This window comes from Gorilla gorilla, chromosome 16 (genome assembly GCF_029281585.2).
Source record: "Gorilla gorilla gorilla isolate KB3781 chromosome 16, NHGRI_mGorGor1-v2.1_pri, whole genome shotgun sequence".
NCBI lineage: Eukaryota > Metazoa > Chordata > Mammalia > Primates > Hominidae > Gorilla > Gorilla gorilla.
In genome coordinates this window covers 33,823,382-33,838,487 of record NC_073240.2, presented here as the reverse complement: position 1 = coordinate 33,838,487, position 15,106 = coordinate 33,823,382, and the positions used below count along the sequence as shown (strand labels likewise).

General features: G+C 40.0%; 1 protein-coding gene across 8 annotated transcripts in view; it reads left to right on the top strand.

Moving 5' to 3' along the window:
• FMN1 (formin 1) overlaps positions 1–15,106 on the top strand; it is a 423,460-nt gene that overhangs the window by 186,680 nt on the left and 221,674 nt on the right. The gene's annotated exons all lie outside the window — the stretch shown is intronic.

Sequence of the window (15,106 nt, the reverse complement as noted above, 5' to 3'; positions counted from 1 at the left end):
GTGTCTATACAGGGAATGAAAAGCCTTGGATTCTGTTTTTAATAGAATTCAATTTCTAATTTTAAAAAATACCATAAATGCATTTGATTGGATTGGAAAATGATTATTTTATTTTTAAAGCAGAAGAGAAGATGGAATAGACTTCTACTGTTATATAAAACATAGTAAAAGTTTTTTTTTCTAGGTACGGTGGAAGTTATTTTTGTTCAGCTTCCTCTTGTTCGGGTGTTCATGTCTGTATGTTTCTTAGCACATCCCTGCAATATGATGTGATGCAGATTACAGAATTTAAGGAAGGAGCCCTAGGAGGTGGAGGAGGAGGAGTTGTGAGCCCTTCCGTATCCTCAAGAGAGTGCTGGGAAATTGTTGACCTGATCCTCCTTTGTGAAGCCCGGAATGACTAAGGGATCATTTCCCTTCTGCTGCCATCTAGTTGACTTTCCCTGTATTTGGCATTTGCTTGTAGTGCCTGTGGCAGAAAGTTCAGAATCTTAACTTCAAATAACTGGATACTGAATCAGGCACTGAGACTTGTTTACTGATGGCTGCAGTAACCCCCTGCTTCAGGATAGAATGACAGCAAAATTTCAGTAACATTTTTTCCTCATTTAATGTTAACTCATGACTGCTAATTTAATCAATCTGTGGATCAGACATTTCTTTTCTAAAAAGTTGTTAGTTTGCGGATAGAAATTGTATATATATGGTATATGACAGGTTTTGAAATATGTATATATTGTGGAGTAGCTAAATTGAGCTAATTAATACATACTTTGCCTCACATACATTGCCTCACATATTTATCATTTATATGCGGTGAGAACACGAAAACTCTGCTCGTTTAGAAATTTTAAAGTATACAGTACATGGTTATGAATTACAGTCACCATGTTGTACAGAAGATCATCTTGAATTTATTTCTCACATCTAACTGAAATTTTGTTTCCTTTCATCAACATCTCCCTAATCCTTCCCCACTTTTTACCCCTCTCTGCCCCATCCCCTGGTAACCACCATTCTACTCCCTGTTCCTGCGAGTTCGACTTTAGATTTCTCACATAAATGAGGTCATGCCGTGTCTTTCTGTGCTTGGCATATTTCACGTAACATAATGTTCTCTAGGTTCATCCATATTGTAGCAAATGACAGGATTATTTTTTTCTTTTTAAAGGCTAGAGTATTCCATTTTGTATATAAACCACATTTTTTTTTTAACCATTTGTCCATTGATGGACACTCAATGTTGATTCCATATCTTGGCTTTTGTGAATAACGCTGCAGTCAACATGAGAGTGTAGATATCTCTTCAACATACTGACTTCATTTCCTTTAAATATATACCCAGTAGTGGGATTTCTAGGTCATGGTAATTCTAGTTTTAATTTTTTTGAAGAGCCTCCACACTGTTTTCTACAAACTAGTTTACATTCCTACCAACAGTGTGCATGGGTTCTCTTTTTCCATATCCTCACCAATACTTGTAATCTTTTGACTTTTTTTTTTTTTTTTTTTTTTGAGACGGAGTCTCGCTCTGTCGCCCAGGCTGGAGTGCAGTGGCGCGATCTCGGCTCACTGCAAGCTCCGCCTCCCGGGTTCACGCCATTCTCCTGCCTCAGCCTCCCGCGTAGCTGGGACTACAGGCGCCAATCTTTTGACTTCTTTGGCAATAGCGATTCTAACAGAAGTGATATCTCATCGTGGTTTTAGTTTGCATTTCCCTGATGATTAGTGATGTTGGAGCATTTTTTTCATATATTGGTTGACCCTTTTGTATGTCTTCTTTTGAGAAATGTATTTTCAGATTATTTGCTCATTTTTAAATCAGGCTGTTTGTTTTCTTGCCTTTGAATTCCTTAAATATTTTTTGTACATTAACCCCTTATCAGATATATGAAAACATCCTTCTTTTCAATGAATGATAATGCGCTTTTAAAAATAACTGAGTCGGTGTATTGGATTATATGTTGTTATTGCAAGTAGCAGAAAATTATTCGATAAGTAGTATGGTGTATGAATTCAAGCCCTACCCATCCAGCAGAGTTTAAATAGTTAGGGAGAGAAAATGAGTCAATTTCACAAAGAAACAAAAAAGTGGAAAAGTACCTCTGTCTCCTAGAAGAAAAAGAGAGGAGGAGGCCCTTATCTCCCTTGTTACAAAGGGAGACCTGTGTTTCTTTTTCTTTGTTCTGAGGTGAAAAAAGATTGTCAGCTGCCTCAGAGGAACTGAAATTGGTAGGGGATAATTTAAGACACAGATTCCTAAAGAGGGCAGGAACAGAAGTGATTCTGTAAGCAGAAGTTGTGTTAACAGCCAAGTTGTAACAGTTAACCCTAGCTTTCCACAAACTGTAGACCAGCCTGGCGAGGGCTTTGACAGTGGAATAATATTCATGGTAAGAGAAGATGCTTACAGTTTTTTAATTCTTGCTGTGTGCTAGGTATTGTTCTAAGCACATTATCTCATTCTGTCTCAGCAAAAGTCTTATGATCTTATATATCTCAAACTAAGAAAAGATTGGAGATGGAAAAGAGGAGTATATGGAAGAAGGAAAGTATATTGTGATCATGATCTGCACTTAAAATACAGGTTAGACTAAAGTGTGATGAACAGTAGTAAAGATTAAAAATGTTCCAAACTATACTTTAGATTTTTAAAAACCATCTGTAAAAAAAATCATCTGCTCTTTTGATGATACTAGTACACTTAAACAACTGTTATTGCCCCACATTTATGATGTTTACCTAATTGCTAAAGCCATGGCCACCATGGCTCACTATTGCCATCTGGGTGGTACATCTGATTTAAACACTTAGCTGTAGTTTTTTTTTTTAATATTATTATTATACTTTAAGTTTTAGGGTACATATGCACAACATGCAGGTTTGTTACATATGTCTACATGTGCCATGTTGTTGTGCTGCACCCATTAACTCGTCATTTAGCATTAGGTATATCTCCTAATGCTATCCCTCCTCCCTACCCCCACCCCACAACAGTCCCTGGTGTGTGATGTTCCCCTTCCTGTGTCCACGTGTTCTCATTGTTCAAGTCCCACCTATGAGTGAGAACATGCAGTGTTTGGGTTTTTGTCCTTGAGATAGTTTGCTGAGAATGATGGTTTCCAGCTTCATCCATGTCCCTACAAAGGACAGGAACTCATCATTTTCTATGGCTGCATAGTATTCCATGGTGTATATGTGCCACATTTTCTTAATTCAGTCTATCATTGATGGACATTTGGGTTGGTTCCAAGTTTTTGCTATTGTGAATAGTGCCACAATAAACATAGGTGTGCATGTGTCTTTATAGCAGCATGATTTATAATCCTTTGGGATTGTACCCAGTAATGGGATGGCTGGGTCAAATGGTATTTCTAGTTCTATATCCCTGAGGAATCGCCACACTGACTTCCACAATGGTTGAACTGGTTTACAGTCCCACCAACAGTGTAAAAGTGTGCCTATTTCTTCACATCGTCTCCAGCACCTGTTGTTTCCTGACTTGTTAATGATTGCCATTCTAACTGGTGTGAGATGGTATCTCATTGTGGTTCTGCTTTGCATTTCTCTGATGGCCAGTGATGATGAGCATTTTTTTATGTGTCCATTGTCTGCATAAGTGTCTTCTTTTGAGAAGTGTCTGTTCTTATCCTTCGCCTACTTTTTGATGGGGTTGTTTTTTTCTTGTAAATTTGTTTGAATTCATTGTAGATTCTGGATATTAGCCCTTTGTCAGATGAGTAGGTTGCAAAAATTTTCTCCCATTTTGTAGGTTGCCTGTTCACTCAGATGGTGGTTTCTTTTGCTGTGCAGAAGCTCTTTAGTTTAATGAGATCCCATTTGTCAATTTTGGCTTTTGTTGCCATTGCTTTTGGTGTTTTAGACATGAAGTCCTTGCCCATGCCTATGTCCTGAATGGTATTGCCTCGGTTTTCTTCTAGGGTTTCTATGGTTTTAGGTCTAACATGTAAGTCTTTAATCTATCTTGAATTAATTTTTGTATAAGGTGTAAGGAAGGGATCCAGTTTCAGCTTTCTACATATGGCTAGCCACTTTTCCCAGCACCATTTATTAAATAGGGATTCCTTTCACCATTTCTTGTTTTTGTCAGGTTTGTCAAAGATCAGATAGTTGTAGATATGCGGCATTATTTCTGAGGGCTCTGTTCTGTTCCATTGGTCTATATCTCTGTTTAGGTACCAGAACCATGCTGTTTTGGTTACTGCAGCCTTGTAGTGTAGTTTGAAGTCAGGTAGTGTGATGCCTCCAGGTTTGTTCTTTGGGCTAAGGATTGACTTGGCGATGCGGGCTCTTTTTTGGTTCCATGTGAACTTTAAAGTAGTTTTTTCCAATTCTGTGAAGAAAGTCATTGGTAGCTTGATGGGGATGGCATTGAATCTATAAAGTACCTTGGGCAGTATGGCCATTTTCACGATATTGATTCTTACCCATGAGCATAGAATGTTCTTCTATTTGTTTGTATCCTCCCTTATTTCATTGAGCAGTGGTTTGTAGTTCTCCTTGAAGAGGTCCTTCACATCCCTTGTACGTTGGATTCCCAGGTATTTTATTCCCTTTGAAGTAATTGTGAATGGGAGTTCACTCATGATTTGACTCTGTTTGTCTGTTATTGGTGTATAAGAATGCTTGTGATTTTTGCACATTGATTTTGTGTCCTGAGACTTTGCTGAAGTTGCTTATCAGCTTAAGGAGATTTTGGGTTGAGACTATGGGGTTTTCTAGATATACAATCACGCCATCTGCAAACAGGGACAATTTGACTTCCTCTTTTCCTGTTGAATGCCCTTTATTTCCTTCTCCTGCCTAACTGCCCTGGCCAGAACTTCCAACACTATGTTGAATGGGAGTGGTGAGAGAGGGCATCCCTGTCTTGTGCCAGTTTTCAAAGGGAATGCTTCCAGTTTTTGTCCACTCAGTATGATATTGATAGATAGCTCTTATTATTTTGAGATACGTCCCATCAGTACCTAATTTGTTGAGAGCTTTCAGCAGGAAGGGTTGTTGAATTTTGTCAAAGGCCTTTTCCACATCTATTGAGATAATCATGTGGTTTTTGTCTTTGGTTCTGTTTATATGCTGGATTGTGTTTATTGATTTTTATATGTTGAACACTTAGCTGTAGTTTTAAACTATTCTAGCAGTCACAGATGGACAACCCTCAGTAGGAAACCAGCAACTCTCTTCTCTAATCTGACCCAAAGAAGTGTTTCCTTTGGCAAACACAGCATTTTACAGATTGAACTAGGAATAAATATTTTAAAATATGGAGATTTTTATATAAAACCTGGATTTCTAGCTGCTGCTTTAAAAATTGGAGAAGCTATCACCAAAGGACTTATTTTCTTGTATGACTTCAGCCTGCTGGGGCTAAGTTGCAGGCATTCACTTCCACCAGGATCATGACCTCTCATTTGCCAGGGTGCTCTCTGGGCCACTTTATCTGCCTGATTAATTACCCCTGTACTCTGGGTGATACTGAAAATAAAATGAGACAACTGGTTTGGCATCAATACAATCAAAAATAGATGCTGTTCGTAAAACGAACAGACAAAAACCCACCCTAGCTGTACTTGTGAGTACTCACTGAATATCACCCCTACCTGTTTTGTTCCACTAAGTAGCGGACTTATCTTTTGTCACAGACCTAGTGGAAGATAGTGAGTGGGAAAACTATGTTGATGCTTTACATGTGATTTCCATCGGCTGCTATCATTGTCTGTTAGATTTTCTTTCTCCATATACAAGTTATGGAGAAGTCAGATGTGTTTCCAGACTTCTTCAGCATGCCTTTCTAGAATAAGAAGGGTTTCATGCTTTTAAAGTACAGAAAAAAAAGTGACTCATTCTGTCACCATGTACAAGAATTGATAAGTATCACATTTAGGTCTTTTTGGAATGTTTTCATAGAATTTAAAGGAAACATCATGATTCAATAAGCAGAGAACCTAAATAAGCAGAGAACTTTCCATTTTGTTTTAACCATACGCTTGAAGGGAAATCACTTAATTGTTCAGTTTCCCCCACCAGCAAAACGCAAGCCCTACCACCTAAAATATTTGGATTGGACAGTTGATTATTTTACCCTGTAGTTCCGTGGGCAGTAAGTGGGGGAGCTTAGGGTTTTTTATTCCATGTGTGCTCTGCAGCAAGCGTTTGTTGAGTGATGCAGTATGGAAAGGGCACAAGGCTGCTCCTGCTACTGGCTTATCAGAAGGTGTAGCATGCTGCATGCGCGCACCACCACAGTCCAGCCTGAGCGAGGGAGTGAGACTTTGTATCGAAGAAGAAGAAGAAGAGGAGGAGGAGGAGGGGAGGGGGAAGGGGGAGGCGGAAGGGGAGGGGGAAGGGGGAGGCGGAAGGGGAGGGGGAGGAGGAGGAAAGTCCAATGTCCCAAATATGTCCTCAACCAAAAAAAAAGCACAAAGACTACTATAAACTCGAGGAGGAGGAGGAGGACGGAGATGGGGGAGGAGGGGGGAGGGGAAGAAGGAAACGCCAATGTCCCAAATATGTGCTCAACCAAACAAAAAGCACAAAGACTGCTCTAAACTCAAGGGGGTGGGGGAGGAAGAGGAGGGGGAGGGGGGGAGGGGAAGAAGGAAAGCCAATGTCCCAAATATGTCCTCAACCTGAAAAAAAGCTCAAAGACCACTCTAAACTCAAGGGGGGAGGAGGAGGAGGGAGGAGAGGAGGGGGGAGGGGAGGAGGGGAAGAAAGAAAGCAAATTTACCAAATCTGTCTTGAACCAAAAAAAAAGCACAAAGACCACTCTACAATCAAGGGAGGAGGAGGAGGGGGAGGGGGGAGGGGGGATGGGAAGAAGGAAAGGCCAATGTCCCAAATGTGTCCTCAACCAAAAAAAAAGCACAAAGACCACTCTAAACTCAAAGGAGGAGGGGGGGGGAGGGAGGAGGGGAAGAAGGAAAGCCAATGTCCCAAATATGTCCTCAACCAAAAGAAAAGCACAAAGACTACTCTAAACTCAAGGGAAGGGAAGGAGGAGGAGGACGGGGGCAGGGGGAGGAGGGGGGAGGGGAAGAAGGAAAGGCCAATGTCCCAAATATGTGCTCAACCAAAAAAAAAAGCACAAAGACCACTCTTAAAGTCAAGGGAGGAAGAGGAGGACGGGGGAGGGGGAGGAGCAGAAGAAGGCAAAGGAGAAGGGGGGAGGGGAAGGGGGAAAGGCCAATGTCCCAAATATGTGCTCAACCAAAAAAAAAGCACAAAGACCACTCTAAACTCAAGGGAGGAGGAGGATGAGGAGGACGGAGGGAGGGGGGAGGAGGGGCCAGGGGAAGAAGGAAAGGCCAATGTCCCAAATATGTCCTCAACCTGAAAAAAAGCACAAAGACCACTCTAAACTCGAGGAGGAGGAGGAGGGGGGAGGGGAGGAGGGGAAGAAAGAAAGTCAATGTCCCAAATATGTCTTGAACCAAAAAAAAAAAACACAAAGACCACTCTAAACTGAAGGGAGGGGGAGGGGGAGGGGGGAGGGGGTGGGAAGAAGGAAAGGCCAATGTCCCAAATATGTGCTCAACCAAAAAAAAAGCACAAAAACCACTCTAAAGTCAAGGGAGGAGGAGGAGGATGGGGGAGGGGGAGGAGCGGAAGAAGGGGGAGGAGAAGGGGGGAGGCGAAGGAGGAAAGGCCATTGTCCCAAATATGTCCTCAGCCAGAAAAAAAGCACAAAGACCACTCTAAACTCCAGGGAGGGGGAGGGGGGGAGGCAGAGAGGGAGGAGGAGGAGGAAAGTCCAATGTCCCAAATATGTCCTCAAGCAAAAAACTAGCACAGAGACTACTCTAAATTCAAGTTGCCTAACTACGAGAAATAATATTCGCTTGAGTATGTGCTATGTAACTGGTACCATAGGGTGTATATCATATAGAACAACCCAGGAAGGGTGGTATCATCACAGTTAATATTATCACTATTATTGTTCAGTTGCTAAAATTGACAAAACTAGGTGTCAAAGAAGCTGATTAATTTCTCAAGGTCACAGTGCAAGGAGTTGAATGAAGTCCTAACTTCAAAACCCCAGTCCTTTCTCATCGTCATCCTGCATCATGCATAAAATAATATTTTGGACTTTGATAAGGGAAAAGATCAGCTGCACAGAGAAATGATCTGCCAAATAGTGATAATGATGATTTTCAATTCCTGCTCCTAAGCAATCTCAAAGAGGTAACTATTAGTATTGTTACTGGGAGAATCAATTTTATTACATGCCTTAGTGTAGGACATACCTAAACTATGTTTCTACCCAGTTGTCATTAACTTGCTGTGCAATGGCTACCACTTACAAAAGTTTCTCAAACACGTGAAACCATGTAAGGTAAAGTGCTGCCTTTTCAAAAATAAAGTTAGCAGAATTATCCCGAATTGGAAAATGAAGCAGGTGATGCCAAGTACCATGAAGTGAGCATAAACTCTCAAGGCAAAGTTTGCTAAATGAGGGACACACTTGGACAGAACTGAAGAATTATGTTGTGGATATTATAAATGACATAAAACAGTGAAGTCATGGGAAATGACCTGCAACCGCTCTCCCACTGGAGGTTTCAGTGGCAAAATCATCCAAGTACTTACTTTAAGTAAACGTGTATAAACATATGTACCAGAAATTGATTCATTTAAATAATCAATAAATCTTTGCTTTTGAACTATAAGGGGAAGGTAAATGTAAATTGCTACACTTTTTTTTTCTTTTTGAGACGGAATCTTACTCTTGTTGCCCAAGCTATATTGAAATGCTGTGATCTCGGCTCACTGCAACCTCCGCCTCCCAGATTTAAGCGATTCTCTTGCCTCAGCCTCTTGAGTAGCTGGAATTACAAGCATGTGCTACTACATCCAGCTAATTTTTGTATTTTTAGTTGAGACAGGGTTTGGCCATGTTGGCCAGGCTGATCTTGAACTCCTGACCACAAGTGATCTGCCCGTCTCGGCCTCCCAAAGTGCTGGGATTACAGGCATGAGCCACTGTGCCTGGCCGTGGATTTATTCTTTAAGGGTGACTTGTCTGTGATCTTCTTGCTGTACTTGTGCCTGTGTGCTTTATATCAGGGTGGTCTAAACTAGCTTTTCCCAAGGCAGAATCCACTGAACAGTGATATTTTGAAATGCCTCTTGACAAAATATTTTCATGGTCAAATATATTTGAGAAATATCTATTGCTGTGTTTGAGCTTTACCACGTACAGGGAAGAACTATAAAGAGAATGCCGTGTAGCTTATTTCCAATATGATCCTTTTTCTTCAAGAAACCCATTGTTTGGGATACTACCCTAATTGAGTAATATAATCTTATTTTCTCAATGTATAATCCATTTCCTGAGTTCTGGTTACATCCTTTATTTATTATGTATTATTTTATCTTGTTTTTGTAAAGATGGAGTTTCTCCATGTTGCCCAGGCTGGTCTCGAACTCTTGGGCACGAGCCATCTGCCCACCTCAGCCTCTCTCTCCAAATGTTGGGGTTACAGGTGTCAGCAACTATGCCCAGCCCTAAATTCCTACTATTTACACCGCCTCCTTTTTTTTTTTTTTTTTTTGAGATGGAGTCTGGCTCTGTTGCCCAGGCTGGAGTGCAGTGGCAGGATCTCGGCTCACTGCAAGCTCCGCCTCCCAGGTTCACGCCATTCTCCTGCCTCAGCTTCCCGAGTAGCTGGGACTACAGGTGGCCACCACTTCGCCCAGCTAATTTTTTGTATTTTTAGTAGAGACGGGGTTTCACCATGTTAGCCAGGATAGTCTTGATCTCCTGACCTCATGATCCACCCGCCTTTGCCTCCCAAAGTACTGGGATTACAGGCGTGAGCCATCATGTCCAGCCATCACCTCCCATTTTTAACCTTTTAGTTACTCGTGGAAGTTCTCCTTCCTAGTCAGCAGGTCTCTAGTCCATCTACTTGCCTCTGTGGAGCAATGTGTTTAGGTTTTCAGTTACTCTCTGAATGTAGTCCTCTAATCTTCCAGTGTCTTTTCACATGTGTCACTCTGTGAAGGGATGCAGCTCTGGAAAGGTAAGTGAAACTCTGTAGGATACCCAAGTCTTTATGACAAAAGGGAAGGCTGAGCATGGGATTAGTAGGACTTCTTTGGATCTCTACTTCTTCAGTTTTGAAAGGGGAAGAAAGAAAAATACATGCCCTTTGTCTGGCTTGTGAGGAGCTGGTCGCTTAAGAATATCGTTTTTGACCAACACCTTAAGCAGTTTGAAAGTAGAGCACTTGGAAACGACAGATTGTTGTATCTGTTGTTAACTAATGTTCTTTGGGTTGTGGGATGCAAGACAAAGAACCAGCCAACAGTGACATTTCCTTTACGGGAATCTTTTTCGTTTACCCCATTTATCACATGCATATTTCCTAATTGAGGGGAAACTTCACTGAGCGATGGCCTCTGGCAGGCCCCCTGCTCATTGTGCAATGCAGTCACATTTCTAGTTTGGTAATTCCCACTGCAAAATGATCCAGGGATCAATGCCAAACTGAAAATTAACTTACATTGTACCCTTTTGTCCCCAAGAGAATGAAATGGTATGCTGGCCTCCATTAAGAAAGACTTGTAGACTTCCTCATTTCACTGTGGCCAACACATTCCACTGATCCATTTCTAATAGTTTACATACTGCTGTTGAAACAGAATTGAGTGCAGACTCTATTTGAGCTGATACAACCAAGTTTATAAAGACATAAATCCCGAGCCTGTTCCATTTTTTTGTATTCTTCATTATCAACACAATACATTTAAATCTCTTAATTCCCAGATAATACTGTGAGGGAAAGGGAATAATTTGTAGGCCAATAAACAAAACTTTCACAAGTATGAAATATGATGATTTCATAAAAACCTTATGGTATTCCCCTAAGTGCTGATATTAGTGTAATTCATTACTGAGATGCCAAAAAGGAAAAAATAGAAAATATTGAGAAATATGTTAATTCATCATTTTAGTGTGACTGTGAAATGTTGTGAGGTTACTAGATTTACTGGTTTACTAGTGTTGAGATTCCTCTTGGGCGACTGGCTGCCTAGAATCCGGTAGGTACATTTGGACTTGAATTTTCATGGAAAAGGAGCCCTTTGTCTCAGCCTTCAAGATACTGTCTTGCCTTCAGACAATTCAGATACAGAAGGAGGCTGTTTTAGAATGTTGATTGCTCATTTGTGTCATGGGGGCCAATGATGGTTTCAGACATTTCCTTCATGCACCATCAGCCTTCAATCATTTCTGCTGAGTCTTAACCTCTGAACATGAGTCAATACAGGTGGACCAAGACAGTTTTCTTTTTATTGCAAAAGTTTTTTGACTTTAGGTGACGGGCGACTGCTGGAACCGGTGAGTTTCTGCGTGTTGGCCATTGCTTTTGACTCTTCATGAAATAGGAGAAAGCATGGTAGAGTACCGCGGGGAGTGTTTCCTTCTCTCCAGACTTGTCCTGCCTCACTCAATAATTCTGTAAATTCTATATAATCACACATCACTCTTCAATATTAGGTTCTTCAGCTGTAAAGTAAAAGCATTGGAGTAGCTGGTGTAAGTTTCCTTCTAGCTCCAAAGTTCTCTCGTGTCTGGCCTGGGAAAAGAGTGGGCCCCTGCATCTGTCCCAACTCAATCCAAAGTCCTAGGAGATTTTCTTTTCCCATGTTACGTAGATCAGTGCTAGGCAAGTAGCTGAAATTGAATAAATAGTTGTTAATTGATCTGACTGGACATTGCTAGAAATTTTTTCATGACTCACAGTATTTAGGTAGAAGGCTATTTGGGGGATAGCATTAGGAAAGCTGCAGAATTCTTACATTTGTGATACCATCAAATACAGCCCAGAGACGTTTATTCATTGAGCACAATAACATTTAAAAACTTCCTTTGAATAATTTTCAAATAAAGGTTGGATGCTCTAGTTGCCAAAATACTGCCCCACACTTACTATCATCTTATAGCCAGTCTCCTCTACTTATGTTGATTGCCTGGAGCCTGTAGACATCTGAGATTGTGACTTCTGGTATAGATGATAAAGAGGCTGAGTAACATTTATTTTTTTCATGAACATACGAATAGAAAGCAAAATTCCTTGAGCTTTTAGATATTTATGGACATTTACATTTGTTTCTTTTCTTTTCCCTTTTCTTTCCCTCTTGCCCTTTCCCTTTCTTCCTCTCTTCTGTCCTTTCCTGAAAGGGCTATTGAAGGAATTGAAAGGGCAGCAGCTTTGGAAGTGTAAGTGAAAGATGAACTCTTAGTGTAAAAACTTGGGTATGGTCTGTGTTCTAGAACATTTTCTGGAAGGCATGGTAAGAGATTATGTTGACATGAGAGATTAAATGCTGAGCACCCCATGCTTTTTGACTTAATTGGAGATGTTTATAATCCTGGCTACTGAGAAGGAAGTACCAGCTCTGTGCCAGGTACCATGCTCAGTGCTTCACGTAGATAATTTCGAACTACCTGAGACCCGGCGGAGTCAAGTGCAATCCTGAGCTTTCACAGCTGGTCAGTAGAATGGCTAGATTTATCAACCAGGTCTACCTGGTTTCTAAATTTGATATGTATTCACTGCCTAGTATAATGGTTTTTTAAGTTTTAATTTTTTCTCTCGTCCTGTGTCAAAGACCTGTGCAGATCATCCTTTATTCCTACCTTGTACAAGCTCCCCACGTGATTAAAAAAAAAAAAAAAAAAAAAGACGGTGTTATTTCTGTAGTGTTGGGAAAGAGAAAAATAAGCAATAGAGTTCTTTTATTTCACTGGTTTCAGAAATAAGGTGTTCTGTTCTCTCTACTGAGGTACGGAAGAAAGGAGCAGGTGGGAAATTTCTCTTGCCAGCTTTATTTCTCATAGCTGGTCCTGAGCCCAGTTTGAGGAAGTTCCTCTAATACTTGTCACCATAATCTTGATGTTTGCTTGTATTTATCTTAGAGATTTGAAACCTGAATCTCATAGAAGTTAATTTCCAAGATTGTAAAATTGGGTAAGAAAATACTGTGGCTAAACTTCTATGCAGTTTGCCAGCTCCTTACTTCTTCGTTACGATTTTTGTAATTTGAACATCGGGGCTCAGCTGTTCTTTAACTTTAATCTTTTCCAGTATAGTTCCTGATACCCAACACTGCTGATTCCTTAACAGGCCTATGGGGTGATTCAGCTGTGTTCTCTATGCTGCCACCTCCTTGTATGGTGTGTACATGTGTGATAAATGGTACTAGCTGCTGCTTCTAACAACTCCAGCCTCATAGACTTTGGAATTCATAGTGTGAATTTATTGTATTTGTGTGTATACGCGCATAACATTATGTGTGCTTTGACCATTTCACTGCAATTTGTTGTAGCTTCCTCTGTGTCCTGGAGGAATAACAATAATAATATTTGGTACTTAATTGAGCATTTACTGTGTGCCAGTCTTTATATATAAGGAGTGAATGAGCTATTACACCATTATGAGGTGGCCCTCTTACCCTGTACACTGAACTGCCTCTGGAAGATCTTAAAGGTCCTTGCCTAGTGAGAATATTCCTGATGTGACTTTGATTCTGGATTGACCTTTGCCTCTGATCTATCTTTGGGTGGATATTTGTCCTTAGGAGTGATGGCCCTTAGAATCAGAGCATGCTGAAGCATAAACTCATATAATGAAGTCAAGTGACCATTCATTAAACAAAATGCAATGTAACCCTAGGTAGGATAGTGGGATAGAAAAACAGGTGTGAAATCCTCCCTGAGTTTGAACCCTGTTTGTGCTGTCTACTAGATGTGTGGTCTTGAAGAAATTATTTAAACCTTTCTGAGCTTCAGCTTCTCACCTTTAAAGTGGGTGTGACAATGTTGTAACTTGGTCATTTTGACTGATTACAACTGTTGGGATAGCTTAGGGTGGGACTGGGCCACAATGGCATGTGGTAAATGACCAATCTATCATAACTATTGTGCTTATTATGAGGAGTAGCATGTTTAGTTTACTGTTAAGTCTGTGGCTGTCAAAGTGTATTTTTGGATGGTAAAGTTTGTTCCATATAAGCTATGTGCCGAGGTAAAAGAAACATTCTGTATTTACTGTTATATCTAATTCTCCAATGAGCATTGCTTTTAATATGTTATCAAAGTATGATGTGCTCATTTCCATTATTGCCTCTTCCTAAGAAATATTACTGTTGCCATAGTTTTATGAAGGAAACATCTGAATATGTATAAGCAGCCTGAGAGTTAAAACACAGATCTGGGGAACGGTTCTGAGTAAGATAATTGCGTGTTAAAATTGCTTTTGCTATAAAGACAGATTTTCTAAACTATAATTTCATGTACACAACTTGGCTTCTTACACTTTATCTCTCTTATGATTGGTAAACACCAATTGAGCACGTGTCAAATACAAGAGATGTGCTAGAGAGAAAACATCATTTAGTAATGATGGTAATGATGATGATAACAGATAACATTTGTTGCATATTGCCATATGCCAGACACTACACTTAGCATTTACCATGGATTATTTAATCCTCATATAGGTTCTGTACTCAGAGGATTTACTATTTATTTGGGAAAACAGAATTTATACCATAAAGGCTAAATAACACTCAGCTTACACTGAGGACCTAATATTACGCAGAGACTAATGGAGGGAGAGACTTTTTGAGTGTTAACATTTTAAAATTATCAACTTTTTATAGAATTTGCTGATGTTAGGTCTCAGATCTCAACTAAGATTCTTTCCAAGACTTAGATTTTCTGATTGTGGCAATTTCATACACTATCTCGGAAAGCTGTTATAGGTGTCTATGTAATACACTTCTGCTTATTTGGTTTTGATACAATATATGGCATGACCTATATCTCCTGCAAATTGGTATAATAAACATAATTTGAAGTATTGAGAACTGTGTTTTGCATATATATATATATATATATATATATATATATATATGCTTCTGTGTGATAGGCTATTTTACAATTACTTTAGGAGTCATTCCACAATCTCACCACTGGAGGTCAGTTTGACCCTTTTTCTCTTAACTTTCTAGATACATTTTCTTTTGATGATTGAAACACATTCCAGTTTTATGCTAAGAGTTTTTGCTTTAAACA